The sequence below is a fragment of the Hemicordylus capensis genome, chromosome 8, assembly GCF_027244095.1.
Source record: "Hemicordylus capensis ecotype Gifberg chromosome 8, rHemCap1.1.pri, whole genome shotgun sequence".
In the NCBI taxonomy this organism is placed as follows: Eukaryota; Metazoa; Chordata; class Lepidosauria; order Squamata; family Cordylidae; genus Hemicordylus; species Hemicordylus capensis.
Window position 1 is genome coordinate 8095094 of NC_069664.1, and position 20143 is coordinate 8115236.

A 20143-nucleotide genomic window follows, 5' to 3' on the forward strand; every position below is an offset into this window, starting at 1 on the left:
GACAATTCTAGAATTTCTGTTAAGTTTCTAAAGATGTCAACAATTGTACCTTTTGCAAGTCTTTGCTGTTTGGATTCCACTCTTCATATTTTCCCCCTTTGTATTTCTGTGTCCACAATAAATCTGTTACCCTTTAATGTACCACAAGACTCATCACTGTTTTTGTTGCAGCTGACCAACAATAGCTACTCAAGGAACCTTTCCACTAAGCCAACCATCCTATCGGTCAACAGGTAACCACCACACATAGCCCTGGTGATATCTCTAGGAATGATTTGATACAAGAATATTTCAAATACATTTTGTAGTGCTGAAAAGAACAACCAGGTTAGTATATATCCCCTATATACTGTCCCCAAAGCTGCGTTTTTGAGGATACAAAATGGAACAAGCCCTTTTGGAAAGAAACTAGCCAAATTATTTTACACGATCATTGAGCTAATCTATCTGGACCTGAACACCAGATGGTGGGAAATACCAAAAGGGAGGGGCGGTTGTCTTCTTCCTCCCACTTGTGGGCTTCCCAGATGCAGGACCACTGTATGAGGCTGGAACGGATGGGTCTTTGGCATGATCTGCTAGGCCTTATGTTCTTAAGGGAGCAGAATAGCTTCTCAATCCCCCTACCCTCGATCAATGTTGTGAAAATACATGTTGCTATTCCAAGGTCTCATTTCTAGCTGGCTTCAATCCTGAGTCCAAAACTGCATACCCTCCCGCCCAACCCAACATTTCACCCCAGCCTTTACCCACAGTTAAGGGCATGAGCACACCCTTTATCCTGATGCAGGGATCATGTGTATGCTCGGGCTGCATGTAGCCTGAACATACACAGAGCTGGGTGGCAAAAATGCAGGGCTGAGGGAGGACCTTTTGATACACTGTGCTCCTGTCATGGTGCATTAAGGGATGCCAGAGGACTTTCTCCTCCAGCACCCTGCTCTGCTGCTCGCTGTGGCGCCACTTGTATACTGCGGCAAGCGGCAGAGCGACCACGGTCATGTGTACAACCTTTATGACTTGATCAATGATAGGATTACAGGCTCTCCACACACTCTGGTGTAAACCTTCCCCCTTCCACCGACCTTAACTGTGGTTAAAACATGCATTGGCAGACCAAGGTTAACCGCTAGTCTGAAACCAGCTTCAGCACTCATTTTCACATTTGGTTACATGCAAACCCTTTTTAGAACCCAGGCCTATCAGAATCCATTTATATATCATTAGCAAAGAGGCAGAAGAGAAGATTAAGAGATCCTCCATTTTCAGATCTGTTTTATTACAAGGAGTAAAAAGCAGCGTGGGGAATGGAATGGAGCTGTGGCTCTAGTAGGAAGCCATAACTGGGGACAGTTCTCTTTCCCCCTACACATCTCCCGCTGTGATGTGTTTAATGAATTTTTCGCGGACAAAATCTCTAGGATTCAGGCCAACCTAGATGGAGACTCCACAATTAATTTGATGTCTGAACTGGAGGTGTCCAATAATTCCTCTTATACGATTCAACTAGATCAATTTCAGTTTGTGACTCCTGAGGATGCTGCTTGGAGCGGTGAGGCCTACCACTTGTTCTCTTGACCCTTGTCCAACATGGCTTATTCTATCTAGCAGGGAGGCTGTTATAGGCGGCCTGGTAGAAATAATAAATGCTTCTCTGAGGGAGGGCAGGATGCCTCCTTATCTTAAGGAGGCAATTATTAGACCTCTTCTAAAGAAGCCTGCGTTAGATCCCTCAGAGTTGAGCAATTATAGGCCAGTCACCAACCTCCCGTGGCTTGGCAAGGTAATTGAGAGGGTCGTGGCCTCTCAGCTTCAGACAGTTTTGGAGGAAACTGATTATCTAGACCCATTTCAAACTGGTTTTCGGGTGGGCTATGGGGTGGAGACTGCCTTGGTCGGCCTGATGGATAATCTCCAATTGGGAATTGACAGAGGAAGTGTGACTCTGTTGATCCTTTTGGACCTTTCGGCGGCTTTTGATACTATCGACCATAGTATTCTTCTGGAGCATCTATGGGGGTTGGGGGTGGGAGACACTGTTTTACAGTGGTTCCGCTCCTACCTCTCGGACAGGTTCCAGATGGCGTCAATTGGAGATCCGTGCTCTTCAAAATCTGAGCTTAAGTATGGTGTCCCTCAAGGCTCCATACTCTCTCCAATGCTTTTTAACATCTACATGAAACCACTGGGAGAGATCATCAGGGGATGTGGAGCTGGGTGTTATCAGTACGCTGATGGCACCCAGATCTACTTCTCCATGTCAACTTCTTCAGGTGATGGCATATCCTCCCTAAATGCCTGCCTGGAAGCAGTAATGGGCTGGATGAGGGAGAATAAACTGAAGCTGAATCCAGATAAGATGGAGGTACTTATTGTGCGGGGTCAGAACTCCAGAGATGATTTTGATCTACCTGTTCTGGATGGGGTCACACTTCCCCAAAAGGAACAGGTTTGCAGACTGGGAGTACTCCTGGATCCACACCTTTCCTTGGTTTCTCAGGTTGAGGCAGTGGACAGGGGTGCTTTCTATCAGCTTCGGCTGATACGCCAGCTGTGTCCGTTTCTCAAGATCAATGACCTCAAAACAGTGGTACATTTGTTGGTAACCGCCAGACTTGACTTCTGTAATGCGCTCTACGTGGGGCTGCCTTTGTACATAGTCCGAAAACTTCAGTTGGTTCAGAATGCGGCAGCCAGGTTGGTCTCTGGGTCACCTCGGAGAGACGTTACTAATTTGCTGAAGGAGTTACACTGGCTGCCGATAGGTTTCTGGGCAAAAGTGCTAGTTATAACTTATAAAGCCCTAGACGGCTTAGGCCCTGGGTATTTAAGAGAGCATCTTCTTCGCTATGAACCCCACCGCCCACTGAGGTTATCTGAGGAGGTCTGTCTCCAGTTACCGCCAACTCGTTTGGTGGTCACACAGAGACGGGCCTTCTCGGTCGCTGCCCCAAGATTGTGGAATGCTCTCCCTGTTGAGTTACAATCCTCCCCATCTCTGGCTATATTTTTAAAAAACATTTGAAAACGCATCTTTTTACCCAAGCCTTCTGAGGATTTTAACTAAAAAATATTGTTTGTTAATTTTATAGTTTTTAAATTATTGTATTGTTTTAACTTTTTTATGTGTTATATGTTTAACTGTTTTAATTTTTTTATGTGTTTTAATTGTTGTTAGCCACCTAGAGACGCAAGTTTGGGCGGGGTATAAATTAAATAAATAAATAAATAAATGCAGCAGCAGGAAAAGCAGAATTATTCAGCTATTGCCCTGACCTTCCTGTTTGTAGAACAAAGAAAGGAGGAAGGAAGGGGGGCAGGGTACCTTTTGATCATGGACCATACCAAACACACAAAATTCTGGCTTGTATTCAAAAACTCAGCTTTTCAGGATGTCAACACTTTTTCTCCTACTCTCAGGCTGAAATTAATGGGAATGAAGTCAGTCACAACTAACTTCTCTTATTTATTTAAATGGTACTTAGTTATGGCTAATAGTGTTTTTACATTATGTAGGACCATTACCTGAAACTAAATTCAGAGTGCTTTGGTGCAATAATTCATTAGATTACTTTTTAAAAGCGTAATCAGAGGAGGACTGTTGTCACTATTAGGAAATGTTGTCATCATTAGTAATGGGGTTGAAAATAAAACAGCTAATATCATAATGCCCTTATACAAATCGGTGGTGTGGTCACATTAGAGTATTGTGTACAGTTCTGGTCACTGCATCTCAGAAGGGACATTGTAGAACTGGAAAAGGAACAGAAGAGGGAAACCAAAAGATTTCCTTAATGAGGCAAGGGTACAATGTTTGGGGCTTTTTAGTTTAGAAAAAAGACAACTAAGGGCACACTTGATAGAAGTCTATAAAATTACACATGGTGTGAAGGTAGAGAGATTTCCCTCCCTCACTCACAACACTAGAACCAGGGGTTACCCTATGAAATTTATTGCTAAGAAATTTAGGACTGAGTACTTTTTCCACACAGCACACAATTAATCTATGGAATTCTCCACTGGATGTGGTGATGACCACCAGCTTGGATGATTTTAAAAGAGGCATAGGAAAATTCATGGAGGCCGGATCCAACAATGGCCACTAGCCTATTAGACTGCTTTTGAAGAAAGCTACACTGAATCCTTCAGAGATAGCTAATTAAAGACCTGTTTCTAATCTTCTATGGTTAGGCAAGGTGGTTGAGTGGGTGGTGGCCTCTCAGCTCCAAGAAGTTTTGGATGATGCAGATTATCTAGACCCAATTCAAACTGGCTTTTGTGTGGGCTATGGGGTTAAGACTGCCTTGGTCGACCTGATGGATGATCACCAAGCAGTGTTCCCTCTAAGGAGTGTGCATGCACGCACACTCACACCATTTTTAAATGTCTGCTCAGTTAATTTTAGATCCTGCTCAGGTTTAATCAGGAAGGTCCCATTCTGAATGCATGTGTGAACACACACTGCCTTGATACTGCCACCCAGAACGAAACTCATTCTGCAAACAGATGAAAAAAAATGAGAGAACACTGTCTCCAAGCGGTTATCAACAGAGGGAGTGTGACAGAGGGAGTGTGACTCTGCTGATCCTTTTGGATCTCTCTGCGGCTTTCAATATCATTGACCATGGTATCCTCCTGAACCACCTGATGGAGGTGGGATTGGGTGGCAGTGTTTTACAGTGGTCATCAGCTGGAGGAAGTAATGGGCTGGAGTCGAATCCAAATAAGATGGAGGGGGTGGGGGGGTGGGAACCCAAGAGTTGGTTTACACCTGCCTGTTCTGGATGGGGTTACACCCCCTCTGAAAGATCAAGTACATAGCTCGGGAGTGCTCCTGGACCCAAAGCTCTCTCTGTTTTCTAAGGTTGAAGTGGTGGCCAGGAGCACTTTTTATCAGCTTCAGTTGATATGTCAGCTATGTCCATTTCTAGAGGTGAGAGGCCTTAAAACAGTGGTACATATGCTGGTAACCTCCAGGCTTAACTAATGTACTGCGCTCTATGTGAGGCTGCCTTTGTACGTAGTCCGGAAACTACAACTGGTACAGAACGCGGCAGCCAGACTGGTCTCTGGGACAACACAAAGGGACCACATAACACTGGTTTTGAAAGAACTGCACTGGCTGCCAATATGTTTCCAGGTGAAACACAAAATGCTGTTATTACCTATAAAGCCCTTAATGGCTTGGGACAGGCTATTTAAGAGAGCACCTCCTTTGTCATAATCCCTGCCACCGTTTATGATCATCTGGAGAGGTCCTGTTATGGTTACCACTGGCTTGTCTGGTGGCGACCCAGGACCGGGCTTTCTCTGTAGCTGCCACAGGACTTTGGAATATGCTCCCTTCTGAAATAAGAGCATCTCCTTCTCTGTTTTCAGAAAAAACCTCAAGACTCTCCTGTTTTTTGCAGGCTTTAGAGTTAATTTTAATAGTTTCCAAAACTTGTTTTAATAATTATTTTATTCTATTGTTTTTATTGTCATGTATTTTAATGTGTGACTTTTAAATATTTTAAATTGTGTCCATCGCCTAGAGATGTACATATCAGGCGGTATAAAAATATGACAAATAACTAAATAAATAGTTATTTAGTTTAGTAGATATTTATATAGGCTACCTCCAGCAGGATGCCTCTGAATACCAGTGGCAGGGGAGCAACAGTAAGAGAGATGCCCTGCCTTCATTTCATGCTTGTGGGCTTCCCAGAGGCAAATGGTAGGCCATGTGGGACACAGGATGCTGGACTAGATAGGCCTTAGGCCTAATGCAGCATGGCTGTTATGCTGTACCTCAATGTTGTTACAGGGAAAGGAACTCTTAACATTCTGTAATAAGGGTCACTAACTTCTTACTGATATAAAGTGTGGCCTGAAGGGATACAAAATGTCCCAGCGGCAAGATTATAAATTGATCCATTATTGCAATATCTAACCATGTTTTTTGCTCTATTCAAGAGACATTCCAATACAGCAGTGTTGATCAGCTGAAACCAAATGTCCATAGATTACAACCAAGACGTTTTAATAAGGATTAGCAGATATCTTGGGGTGGATGGCCGAGTTCCATCCTGTGGTACCAATGGCAAGTGTGACTGCTAGTAGCACCATATATATTGCAACCTCACAAATTAACACTGTCGTCCCACTACTGACCATACTGTCTGGGGAGACAAACCACCCTAACCTAATTACACACCACTCCCCCTACCCTAAAACTTTACTGCACCCCCAATCCACACTACCCTGGTCAATACCTCCCTAACTCATTTTCTCCTCTCATTCCTTTCCAGTGTTTCCTCCCAGCAATATAAACTAGATGTGTACATGAATCAAATTTTGCAATTTGATTTGAGCTCAAATCGAATAACAAAAACATCAATTGATTCATTGGTGACTCGAGTACCATTCTGAGGCCTTTTTTCCCTGGGAGAGCAGGTCTATCAATTGCAGTCAGCAGGTAGAGCAGCACTCTGCTCCCGACTTGGTGTGTCTGCCTAACTCAGAGAACTGGTCTATCAGCTCTCCGCTATGGACTTAGTGTCTGTCAGACCAGTCCTCCAAAGTGGGCAGATGTTCTAAGTCTGGAGTGGAGGGCTGGTCTACCCACTGACTCCAATTGGTAGACCAGGTCTCCCTGGAAAAACAGGCCTGAAAATGGCACTTGAATCAACCAAATCAATTTGGGTGATTCTCTTAGACCCCAAATCAGGCCCTTTATTTTGAGGGTGGTTTGATTCAAAGTCAAATCCCCAAATCACCTGGTTCAACACAAATCCATCTGAGGTTGAATAGAACTGCACATCCCTATTTCAAATTGCTTAACTATAAAAGTTCTGCAAAAACCAAGTCAATGAGATTTTACACAATCCCAGGGCTCTGGAATGCGCTCCCTGTCAAAATAAGAGCTGCTCTATCTCAGATTGCTTTTTAAAATGCCCTTAAGGAAAACACTTGTTTTCTCGGGCTTTTAATTAAAACTAATTTCAAACTGTTTAATTGTTTTATTCTGTGAACTGTTTGTATTCTGTGAAAGTATTTTGTTTGTTTTAATTTTACATTGAAACTTGGATTATGTATACCACCTAAAGATATATAAGAAGGTATATAAATATGCTAAATAAATAAATTAAAGCATGCACAGAAATATAGTTAGCCTCACACCGAGTCAGACCTTTGGTCCATGTAGCTCAGTATTGTCTACATGGACTGGGAACAGCTTATCCAGGTTTTCAGGCAGGAGCCTTTCCCAGTCCTACCTGGAGATGCCACCAGGGATTGAACCAAGGCTCTTCTGCAAGCAAAGCAGATGCCATATCCCTCAGCTACAACACCATCTCCCAAGATGACATACATGGGTTTCCCATCCAAGCACTGGCCTCACCAAGACCTGCTTAACTTCAGCAAAGTGGCTGTATCATGTGCCCTTAGATCATGCTCTGAGACACTACTATATTTTACCCTTTGCTTGATACTCCCACAAGTACCATTTTAAGTATCAAGAATGCTTTATCCCCTCACCCCCTTGTAACTGACAGATATGGAATCTAGTCTTGCTGCAGGGGAAGATAGCTGTGCTGACATTTGCACACACACACCCCCTTTAATCTGGCTAGATAGGCACTCCAGCACAGGAGAGGTAACCCACACAGGCTCCAAAGGGGTTTTAAAAGAAAAACAGAAGGTTGGTTCACAAAATGGAAGGACACTGCTGCTGTGACTGGCCTTGTTGTTTGCCCTCTGCCTTTATAATGTTTTTAAATATGACTAGATAAACATCACTGCAGCAGAGCAGCACAGTGGGCTATGTAAACATATGAGGAAGTGAAGAAAGTGGCATCAGCAAAAGGCTAGCCTTAGGAGAAACCTTGAGTAAGCTCACTCTTTCCCCAGGATTTCCTTTGGCTTTCATAACATCTGCCCCAAACCAGCTTTACGTAAATAGCAAGTTTTGTTCTCATCTCTTCACTAAATCTCAGTGGCCAACGCAGGTACAAGAATCCTGATCTCTCTCAGCCTTGCTCCATCACACCCACATACACCAGACTCTCACTTCTCATATACAAATCCCCCTTGTAACCAGGCAATCCCTAAATTAAATCAGTTCAGAAATTGGCCAAATTAACAGAGGTGAGGCTAACATTTTGTATATTTCTTACAATAGAAAACAGTGTTACAGGAAATGAGAGAGATACCAGTCACTGTATCTGGGCATTACTCTCTCAAAATGCTTTTTAATAGCTATGTACATAGGAAGCTGCCTTCTTCAAAGTCAGACCTTTGGTCCATCTATAGCTCAGTACTGTCTACACTGACTGGCAGCAGCCAAGATTACAAGCAAGAGTCTCTCCCAGCCCTACCTGGAGATGCTGCCAGGGAGTGAACGTGTAACCTTCTGCATGCAAACATGCAGATGCACTTCCACCGAGCTACGTATTTATTTAAAACATTTAAATTTAAATATCCAGTACACTACTGCTTGGGGCAGCTCACAACATTAATAAAATATACAATGTAAAATAAAGGATTAATAAAGTTAAACCAGTTAAAAGACCAGGCTAAAACAATTTTTAAAATTACGATTTTTTTTAAAAAGTTTCAAATTAAAAGTTATTAATAAAAAGCTAAAAACTGAGGACAATAAAAACTAAGGAACGTACCAGACAGAAGCAGATATAATATTTAAAAGTCTCTTTTAAAAGATGTGTTTTTAATTGTTTTTTTAAAAAACATTGAGGGAGGGAGCATGGCAAAGCTCTTCAGGGAGAGTGTTTCAAAGCTGAGGGGCCACAACCGAGAAGACCACAGAGCGATCACCCTATCCTTAAGGGGAATACCTTGCAGTGCTCACATGTAGTCTCGCCCTCAAACAGAAACCAAGGCAGACCGTGCTTTACAAAGGGGACAATTCATGCTTGCTACCACAAGACCAACTCTCCTGGAATATCAAGGTGCTTTATGTAATGAAATATATTAAATAATTACAATTTCAATCCTATATACAATAGAATTTATACAAAAGCATTATATGCATTTCAAATCCCAGATGCATTTCTGTCTTCAACAACCCTTAGAATTGGTGAAGATAGTTCTGCCATCTTTACTAGAGGCACACTCAGGTCTAGTACTCTTCTTTACTTGTGAATTGTTGCCTGCCTTCTTCTTTGACCTTATCTCAATTTGGAGGGAGAGTGCAAGCAGTTTGTTGGTTTAAATTAAACTGTTAACCAGGAACTGATCCAGCAGGGCTGTTCTTATGGGTGGTTTTAAAAGGGGCTTGGACAAATTCATGGAGGACATGTCTATCAATGGCTACTAATCTCGTGGCTATAGGCCACCTCCAGTCTCAGAGACAAGATGCCTCTGAATACCAGTTGCAGGGGAGCCAAAACAGGAGAAAGGGCATGCCCTCACCTCTTACCTGTGGGCTTCTCAGGGGCATCTGGTGGGCCACTATCCAACAGGATGCTGGATTAGATAGGCTTTGGGCCTGGTCCAGCAGGGCTGTTCTTAACTAAGCAGAGCATAAGAGAAGGAGGAACTTTGCAAGCAACACATCAGCCCAGACTATTGGCACTGTGGCTAGGGTTGATGGGAGCTGAAGTCCAGAAACAGCTGGAGGGCTGAAGTTGTGCAGCCATGTTTTACACTGTTCGGTTTCAATTGATATTTTAATGGTTTGTTTTATTTTGAAAATAGGGATGTGCATGAAACCAGAGGGGCTGGTTCGACGGCGGAGGTGGGATAACCGCATGCGAGCTACTTCCGCCTACTTCTGGTCTGAAGAACAGACAGGGCGGCAGGAAGGCACGCTGTCGCCCCACCAGACCAGTTTTCCAGTCAGTGCTGGTGTGGGCAGGAAGCGGAGGGAGGGCTAAGTTCACCCTCCCCCACACTTAAAAGTTACCCCACCTCCACCAAACTATTCAAACCGAACTATTCAAAGTGTTCGAACCTGTTTTGAGGCCCGTAAAAAGGCTTCCAAACAGGTTCGTGCACATCCCTATTTGAAAACTGCTTAAAGAAATTGTTTTGTTTAGCAGATATACAAATGCAATAAACACACAGTGTTCGTTCCCATAGTGCCACTCCTGTTAAATGCGAACAGCAATGTGGAAAAATTCTGAATATTTCCTCATATTTTGTTTCAATGTAACTTTCCCGTCTCTAAAAATTCATTGTATCATAAAAATCATTATCAACAATGAATGGATGTCAATGCAATATTAGGCAAGCTTGGCAATTTCAAAATTATAATTAATTAATTCCTTAGGAAGTCTGCAAGTGAGTGCATATATATTTGAATATTCCAATAAAAATAATTTCTTTCCACAAAGCTTTGAATTTGTTTCAGCATTAACATTTAAACCACGTTAAGTTGTTTACTGATTCCTCCAAATATATTTCAATTAATCAACTTAGTCACTTGAAAAACTGAAATGGGAAATTAAAAACTAAATATATAGGTCATCTAACATGCCAAATCAGATCATAATCTATTTAGAGTATCGGGGGGGAAATTGGGGAAATTTTAAATCCAACCTTTATGCAAAAGAGAAAAAATCATGGGATTCCCCCGCCCTCCCCAAACAATCTCCAACTCAATTCCCACCCACCCCACAGAAAACTCACTTCTCTGCATGTAAACTGATTCATAGAGTGTTCAATTCAAAGATCAAAGTTTAAAAAAAATCTAACATGTACCATTCCTTCTGATTTAAGGGGAGAGAGGGAGAACATGAATGAATATAAAAGCAAGTTAGCATGGACTCACACCTAACATTCCTGATAAAGTATTTTAGTTACCTGCACCCACTATCAGTACAGCTGAGCTGTAACTTTCATTACAAACACTGCTCTGCAGGAATTTATCTTTCTTGGGGGGGGGGGGGGTGCGTGTTTCAAAGCATCTCGGTAATCCTTAATCACAATCCTATAAGGTAGGTTAGTACTGATAGCCTCATCAAGGTAAAGTGTGCTGTAGGATCTTAGGTCCTGTTTGGACCTGGGAGACTTCTGATGGTACAAGTAGACTAGAAAGGGGATGAGCTTAACACAAGGAGGGTTATAGCGGAAGTGAAATTTGCAATGGTTGTGTTTGTTGAAACCCTCCTCTCCAATCCAACACTGATGTTAAATCTCAGCATTGGCACCATCTTGAAAGAGGCACTCTTGACCTCACTCTGCTGCCAATGGCTTAAAAAAAAAAAAAGGAATACCTCCAAAGTAAAGTATGCTAGAAGCTTTTCCTGCAGTTGCCAGAATGAAATTATGGTTGCCACTGATGACTGTATTTTCAAACTACTGTGCAAAACATAGTAAAACCCCTCTGACCTCAAAGAAACTTATTACAAAACTACAACGGTATATTGCAACACAGAGCGATGATAAACATCATCACTAGTTATACACAACATGAAAAGTTCAAACATATTTAAACTGCCCTGAGCCATTCAGGGTGGTTCAAACTGCCCTGAGCCAATTTTGGAAGGGTGGTATAGAAATCGAATGAATGAATGAATGAATGAATGATTTTATAAGAATGGTTCCTTGCATAATATTAACTGAAATGCCCAAGAAACAGACTGCAAAAAGCCAAGCCAGCAAACTGTCAAGCTAAACGTTTTAATAAGCTCTTGCCTTTTTCACACAATGTGTGATCCACTGCAGTAGCCTTGATGTGTTCCATAAATTTCAGAATCCTGTTTTGTGACTGGGGCATAACATCCAGAGATTTTACAGAAGGATCCTTGCACTAGGAATGAAACATCGATATCTACTGCATTTGCTGCATTTGGAAGATCCTCCAAGTCAGAGTTTAGAGGACTAGGGAAAAGCCAGGTGTGCATGATTTGCAATCTTGGTTTGCACAGCTCCATCAAACCATGGTTTACTGGTTCAGATACAATAGCAAAATGTGGTTTGATCAAACCGGGAAGTGCTCTATTAAGCTGAGTGTGAGAAGGGGAAGTGCACACATGTGGCCCATTGGAAATATGACACTTGAATGCAGCCAGTCTTAGAAATACATAAGCAGTTTTACATCCCTCTGATCAGTAACCATAATTTTGTATTATCCCAACGCCACCATACATGCTAGTAGAAACCCATTTTCAGAATGTTTAATCCTGCAGAATAATGTATTTCCCAAAGCAGGTCATTACTATGCTACTACATTCTACTCATTCAATCTCCGGCCAAAAAAAAAAAGAGGGCGGGGGGAAATCCATGTTTACTTTTGCTGAAGGTGTTACTACCAAAACACACACAATGAATCTTATCTCAAAAATAAGCACCCACTTAACTTGTAAAGTCTTTAACCCTGTACTCACTTCAGCATGATTCAATCTATGTTAAGCACTTTTAAAACCCAGCATAACCAATGTTCTCAGTACTGAAATCAAGAAGACTCAAAGCGCCTAACTTAGGCTGGATCATGTGCATTGTTCTGAGTAGCAGCAACAAATCAGATATGCATAATATGCAACTCTCAAATAAAGTGCAAAGTGAGTGGCAATTTTTTTAAAAAAATAAAGCTTAGTTTCTAAAGCAAAACTCCTCCCAAATATACATCAAGATTCATTAAAATATTACTAAAGAGCACTCTAAAGCCACATTTAGAAATACAGAAGATGGTTCAGAAGCTTCAGCTAGTGCAGGATGCTTGGCTCGTTTATCAACAAGAACAAGATGCAGTGAGTTTATTGCTATTTCAGTTCACCTACTCCAGCTTCCAGTTTGCTTCCAGGCACCGTTCAGGTACTGGCTATTACTGCTGGGCTCTGCATGCCTTATGGAGCCCCTTCACCCATCTTTCTTCCTATCCTTTGAAATCAGCAGAAGCAGCCTTGATCTGTCCAGCACCATTTGCGGAGGTGAGCTCAAGCAGGGCACAGAGTAGCATTTTTTTCTGTGTTGGGCCCTGTTTTCTGAACTCCTTGCCTGGGAAGGTACATACCTTTCAACAGCAGGTAAACACGTGTTTGTCTCTCAAGGCCTTCCCCAGGTATGGGCCAATTGCTTTTTATTGAACTCTGATTATGCCACTGCTGCTTTCCGCCTTTTGGGGGTATTCTAGTTCAACTTTATGGAAAACTTTATCACTTTATGGACCATATTTTTATATGGCTTTATTTTGCACATCTTATTAAGTGTACTCTTACAGAAAAATAATGAATCAATTTATATCTAGTAATAAACAGCAAGAACCACCAAAGGAGCAGAGCTTGAGACAGGCTTCAATAGTAGTCACACCCAGTTGCATTTGAGATCCCCCAAGATCTACGACATCCCAAAAGAGGTGTGCTTGGACTAAGTTGTTGGGCTTCTGTCCTCATCACACTAGAATGCATGCTACCATGAAGAGAAAGGTTCATTCTGTCTATCATTCTCATATACACTCTACAAAGCCTTTCGAAGGATCAAATTCTCCGTGCCTATGCAAACAGAAACAGGAAAAGAAAACCTTATTTTCCATATAACGAGAAACACAAAATGCTGTGTTTTCACTGGGCTAACTAAGCTTTAAAAATACAGTAAGCTTGCTGCACAGTATTTTAGACCCTAATTGATCCAATAAAGACATCATCTCACTTGGTCAATGTTCCTCATTCCAAGACAAGTTTCAGCACACCAATTGTTTTTGAGTATTTAAGTCATAAGGTGATATTGACTATGCTTTAAATTACTGGCAAAACAGTTCATGGGATTACAAAACGTGATGAGTCATTTCCAACTTTACATACATGTAGTGCTTAGCTCTAAAAGTAAACATTTTTAAACAAAATATTATTCTTCCTAGAAATTATTTTGCTGCAAACTTCCCTCTTCCTCTTCATCCATTTGTATTTTCATTAAGCATCTTGTCCTCTCCACTAGAATAAAACATTACCACTTTAAGCAGTTCAAGAACACCTTGTGTCATCCATTGATCATCTTTTACTATGACCCACTTAAGGAAAAATAGTAACCAGAAAGAACGGCACTGCTGTTGCAATCATTCCTTAGTCCAACATGATGGAGTTGTGAAGTGTTAATGAAATATAATTACATGTAACTGTACCACCGCAGCCAATCATAATATGAAATTCTATTTTGCACCAGCAAAGATATTTAAAGGGGGTGGGGGGACCCAAAACAGGCAGCAACAGAACCTCTGAAGTCCATGAACAGGTGCATAAAAACCTGAAGCAAGCATACCAAAAGATGCTACTTCAGTTTTTAAATCAGAATGGAACAGTATTTATCAACACACAGAATTCAAGAACTCAGACAAAAGGTATTGACTTCTTTAAAAGACATTAACATTTATACTTCAGTCATAAAACCACACTAAAAACAGAATTAGCAAACAGAAAATATTAAAGACACGATCAGAATATGGAGTCTCTCTCAACCGCAGAAAGAGAAATCTGAAATGCTATCAAATTAAAAAAAATCAAAGTATTATCACACAAATATACCTGCTTCCCACTAATCAGATACCTGGACAGCAATTTGTCTCACATCTCTGTTGTCTGCTGTACGTGAAATTCAAACAACAGCATTTGCACAGTTGAATGATGGTTAAAAGCACAGGAGCAGCTAGCTATTTGCTTAGAATAAAAAGAAGAAAATAATTAAGAAAACCTAGGGTGAAATTGCTCAGTGTATTAAATTTTTAAACATAATCAGTAAATAAGTTTCAGCTAGCTGTGCACAAACAAGTGTGCCTTTTGTCAGCAGCTCTGGCAACGCAATTTCCTTGTTTATTTAAAGAGATTGCAGAAGATGGTTGCAGCATCCTCTGCCATTTATGACAGAGGCAGCCCTCTACTATTTCTGTTAAATTCTTCATAAAAATGGAGAGAAAAATGTTTCTGTATAATCCCGCTGCAGATTTGTATTGAAAAGGGTTAATTTCTGCACCGCAGTCCCCTAGTAATCCTGGCTGCAGAAAGGAAAGGGAGAGAGGGAAAATGTCGCTTTTCCAGCTTGGTTGTGACAATTTTCAGAACGGTATGATGGCAGGAAAGAAAATAAGAAGCTAGGGGAAAGAACCGAAACATCATTTGTTAACCCTAAGCAGGGCTGGTTTGGGGCGGGGGGGGAGGTGGGGGGAAAGAGATTTACACTGCAGTATCTGGCAGCAAACATGGCTGCCTCTGCCCCTTTAAATCAGAATGGCCCTCCTCTTCCTCCTCCATCACATTAGAACTATTATCTGGTCTTTCCTCAATTATCCCTCAACCTTTCTTTGAAAAACAGAGAAAGACTCTTCCTATGGCAACAAGGTAACAAATTTTAAAATTCTAAATTCGAGCCACTGTAGGATGTTTATGCAAATGTAGATCCACTGTAGGAACACACACAAAAGGCTGTTCATTACCAGTCTCAGTTAAGACTTCCCCAACTCCAAGGCCAGCACTGTCCCTTCATTCTTCATGCTTCTACACTCAAACTATCATACCAACACCAATTCATGTCATACTTCATACCCTATTCAACATCCATAGTCCAAATCCTCACACTCCCCCCCCATCTACCTTAAGATGCCCACACATACTTCTTTTATGATTGTACTGTTCACCACAAACACATTTGTCTATAAATGCCTTCATAGTGCCATCTATTCCTTTTCCCACATGCCTTATGACATGATTCCTCTCCTCTAAGCCATCCATCTGAAGACCGAAATACTCCAAGCCTCCCAATATTACTCAACCTGTGTGCTTCTGTCATCATATACACCACATAGCCAGTGGTCCTCTTATCAAAGCACTCCCTCCCCAATAAAGGTGACTACCCCTTCTATTCACAAATCCTATTAATTCAAACCCCTCTAATCTCACTCCTAACACAACCCTTCACAGAAAGCTCCATGCCCACTGTCCAACACCCACTCACCTGAGTTTGCCCCACCTCCATTCACTTGCCCCAAATGCCTGTTCCCTTCACATTGCTAACCCTCTATGGACTTCCAAAGGCTTAAACAAACCCACATGTCCCCCAAACTCCTATGCCGCCTGTCAGTCCTCAGAACACTGTCTACTATGCACATGCAAGAATTAATCATCAGTGGAGGTTATAATAATTTGTTTTTGTACAATGCTTGATATTTCAATAAGCATTTTGTTTTTGGTACTGCTACTAACAAGTATACACACTTCTCAGAATCTGCATCACTCCTGCCCACATACCACCTCTCCAACCCTTCACAGCTCCTCCTCCACTGGTACTGAACTAGTGCAGGGTGTACACAGGAACATAGGGAGCTGCCATATACTGAGTCAGACTCTTGGTCCATCTCACTCAGTATTGTCTACACAGACTGGCAGCAGCTTCTCCAAGATTGCAGGCAGGAATCTATCTCGGCCCTATCTTGGAGATGCCAGGAAAGGAACTTGGAACCTAGATGCTCTTCCCAGAGCGGCTCCATCCCCTGAGCACTGGCTAAGAAGCCAAGGCTGCAATCCTACACATTTACTTAGAAATAAGCCCCACTGAACTCAATGGAATTTACCTCTAGGTAAACACAGGATTGCATGATGAAGTCCCACATTCAAATCTCACTTCTGCCACAAACTCACTAGATGGCCTTAGTCAAAGACACTCTCTTTTAGCCTCAGTCCCTCATCTGCAATATGGGGATTACACCATGGCACCCAACAAAAGGGTAATCGTAATGCTTATAGGATTATTCATCACATCTGACTCTTGCTTTTCTTCCTAAGTGTAGAATAGCAAATGGGCCTAGGGTAGCATACGTGATGTTCTTTCCTTTTCATCCACACAAACCACCTTTGGCAAGTTAGGCTGAGAGACTGTGTGACCTTGGTCCAGTCACAGTGGGCTTAATGACCAAGCAGGGATCTGAGCCAACATTGCCCAATGCTCTACATCACATGAACTCTATGGTACAGGACTCTACTTGGGAGCTAAATGACTACTTACTCAAGATTACTTAAACATGTATATATGTGAAGCAATATACCAAACACACTAGGAACTGTACATATACTAAGAATGTCCACAGGCCTGTAGATCAGGGTTGCACAACTTCAGCCCTCCTGCAGACGTTGGACTACAACTCCCTTCACCCCTGACTACTTTGGCTGGGGATGACGAGAGCTGCTGTCCACCAGCCGCTGGCAGGGAAAAGTTGTGCAACCCTGCTGTAAATAAACAACCACCACTTGCGCCTCCTTGCCTGCAGCAACCAACAGTGGCCTCCAGGCAAGGAAGCTTTTGCAAACTGAAGGGTGGGTCCTCCCCGCCCACCCCTCATCATCCAGGTCTCCAAATGACGGCACAAGTACGCGTGGGCAGTCTGGGTAAAAGAAACAGAAACCCGATGTGGACTAGTAACTTTGGCAGTCTGGTCTGCAAGGGGGTGGTGTGCTTTGTTGTCGGCTCGGCCCCACAGATTCCTCACCCCCCTCCCCCGCCACCCACACACAGCCCAGCGCTCCTCCCTATTGTCCACCCCCCACCGCTTCGCCCCGCCCCTCCCGAGCCCCGCCCCTTCCCCCTTGAACTCCCCCCGCCCTCGTCCCCCCACTTTACCTCACCTTCAGTCTGTTCCATTCTAACTCCCCCCGCCGTCTCGGACCGATCGCAGCAGACACAAAACGCAGGCGCTGGGCAGGAAGGAACCGGGCCAGGCCGGGCCAGGCTCGGCGAGGGGGCGGGCCAGGCCCCGCAGTAGGCCGCGCTCGATCCCCGGTCTCAATTTCTGCGGCGTTTCCGCTACTGCCGCCGCCGCCGCCTCCGAGCACCGCTTCCACCACGGCCGCCGTCCCGGGCGGCCACAGAGCCGCAAGGCCGCGGGGAAGCCGACGGGGGCGCGGGGCTGGGGGGGGCGGCACCGAGTTGGGGGGAAGGGAGGGGGCGCTGGCGCTCTCCTCCTCGCGCTCGCCGAGTCCCGGCCTCGGCCCTGCTCGTTCCCGCGCCCTCCGCCTCCGCTTTCTCCTCACGCACACAAAGCTCCACGCGCAAGTCAGCGCCGAGGCAAAGCGGCCCTCCCATTGGCTGCCCGGGCTACGCCAGGCCCCGGGGCTCGCTGGGAGTCGTAGTTTCCCCGCCGGGCCTTGGGCCTTGGCTAGGCGCCTCCTTGGGCGCTCTGCCCGCCTGCTGTTCGCGCTGCGCTCCCTCGTCAGAGCCGCCGCCGGGCTCAGGCAGGCGTGCTGGGGCGGGGAAGGGGAAGGGTTCATTGGCCAGGCGGCAGTGGAGGTAGGGGTGTTGGTTTTGTTTGTTTGATGGCTCCCACTATTTATTACGAATAAATAATAATATTTATTACTTATTATTTATTACTTTCGTAATAAACAATTATTATTTTTGGATTCCTCGTCGGTTAACGAGAGAATGAGGCTCGTCGCTGACCGAGCAAAGTCATTTTGCGTAGATACGAAGGCGACGGATATTTATATACCGCTTTTCAAGCAAAGTCCCCAAAACAGTTTACATACAGGAAAAAATAAAAGGGGTCCCTGTCCCCAAAGGGCTCACAGTCTAAAAAAGAAACCTAAGAAAGGCACCAGCAACAGCCTCTGGAGGGATGCTGTGCTGGGGAGGGATAGGGCCAGATACTCTCCCCCTGCTCAAGGAAGAGAACCCCCACCTCGAAAAGGGGCCTCTTTGCTCAGTTAGTAGGGGTTGCTAAGATCTCTAGGAAATTTCAAGAAATTAAATAGATGCAATAGAATTGTTTGATGAACCATCTTTTCCCCTCTATCCCGCTTTGGAAACGTTGTTGAAAAGCGGTATATAAATAGTAGTTGTAGTTTGCAAAAGGGAAGTAAAAGAGTGGTTTGAAATATATAGGATTTTCAACTTCAAGCATTATTCATTTGATCGCATAATGACCTTCTATGATAAATTGGAATCCGATAAAGAACTGCTTTGCTTGGGCATTATATTGTATTGGAATTTTTGATCTGATTCTTGAGTGCTAAAAATCTGTTGAGGAATAACAGATGGTTATTAATAAATTTCTGCAAAAAAGAATCTCCCCCCTCCCCCCCAAAAAAATTATTGAAAGCATATTCTAGTGTAAAAAGTAGTAAGGTAAAAGGTAAAGTGTGCCTTTGAGTCGGTCGGTGTCAACTCCTGGCACCCACAGAGCCCTGTGGTTGTCTTTGATAGAATACAGGAGGGGTTTACCATGGCCATCTCCCGTGCAGTATGAGATGATGCCTTTCAGCAAGATATCTTCCTATATTGCTGCTGTCCAATAGAGTACCAGCAGGGATTCGAACCGGTAAGCCTCTGCTTGTTAGTCAAGCATTTCTCCGCTGTGCTGTAAAAAGTAGTACATTCAGTTAATTTCAGTGGCAGGATTGTGTATGCAAAATTTGGTATCTATGTCATTTGAAAGTGTGACTTTATTTAACGTAATCAAATCCTTCAAATATATAATAGTTCTAGAAAGAGGTAGATCGTTCTCGCAAGCAATGTTTAAGCCGCAAAAGCATAATCAGCATAAGGTGGTAATCCTAAACATTCTAGGGAGAATGAACACATGAATTGAACACAGTGGGGCATCCTTCCAAGGAAATGTGTAGGACTGCACTGCAAAACAATAAATCTTCAGAAGACAAACAGGTTTCCTTTTTGGGTTTTTATTTAATTGTACTGCTGCTCCTAGCTCTTGTAGGGATTGGTCGTTGTTTAGTCAATACAAATAGCAGGTATGCTCTGGATCAGGAAATGGACATCAATAGAAATTGACATTTGTATTGTGTTTTTCTCATCACGGTTGTGATGTAAAAGATAAGGCCTCAAAGCTGTGTAGAAGTCAATGTGATTTTTTATTACTATTTTGATCACCCGGCATTCCATGTGTTTGTCCATCTGTCCGTCCACCTGCCTGACCATCTACTTCGCAACGCCTGGACCAATATGAACCAAATCGGGTACAGTTGTAGGGACACATCAATGGCGTAGTTTGTGATGATGTCATCCACTCCGATCCAAGATGGCAGACCATGTAAACTTTTGAGATGCAAGTGGGCTAACTTGTGAACTGCTTAACTGATTTGAACCAAATTTGCTACAGCTGTGGGGACACATAGGGATGCCCTAATGGCGTGTTGTGTGATAATGTCATCCACTCCAATTCAAAATGGTGACCATATGAACATCTGAGACACAAGCAGGCTAATTT

General features: G+C 43.2%; 2 protein-coding genes across 12 annotated transcripts in view; one reads left to right on the forward strand and one right to left on the reverse strand.

Moving 5' to 3' along the window:
* Positions 1–20143, reverse strand: part of NSD3 (nuclear receptor binding SET domain protein 3) — a 124872-nt gene that overhangs the window by 96005 nt on the left and 8724 nt on the right. For 2 of the 10 annotated variants that reach the window (XM_053269539.1, XM_053269538.1), the window contains exon 1: positions 17547–18058. The exons of 1 other annotated variant lie outside the window; for it this stretch is intronic. The gene's annotated coding sequence lies outside the window, so the exon portion shown is untranslated. Of the gene's footprint in view, positions 1–14459; positions 14788–17344; positions 17405–17541; positions 18064–20143 lie in introns of those variants that run through there. 7 more of the 10 variants (XM_053269537.1, XM_053269533.1, XM_053269532.1 and 4 more) reach the window with 7 other exon arrangements.
* Positions 18058–20143, forward strand: part of LETM2 (leucine zipper and EF-hand containing transmembrane protein 2) — a 37979-nt gene continuing 35893 nt past the window's right edge. The window contains exon 1 of one of the 2 annotated variants that reach the window (XM_053269551.1): positions 18058–18207. The gene's annotated coding sequence lies outside the window, so the exon portion shown is untranslated. The remainder of the gene's footprint in view (positions 18208–20143) is intronic. The other variant, XM_053269547.1, reaches the window with a different exon arrangement.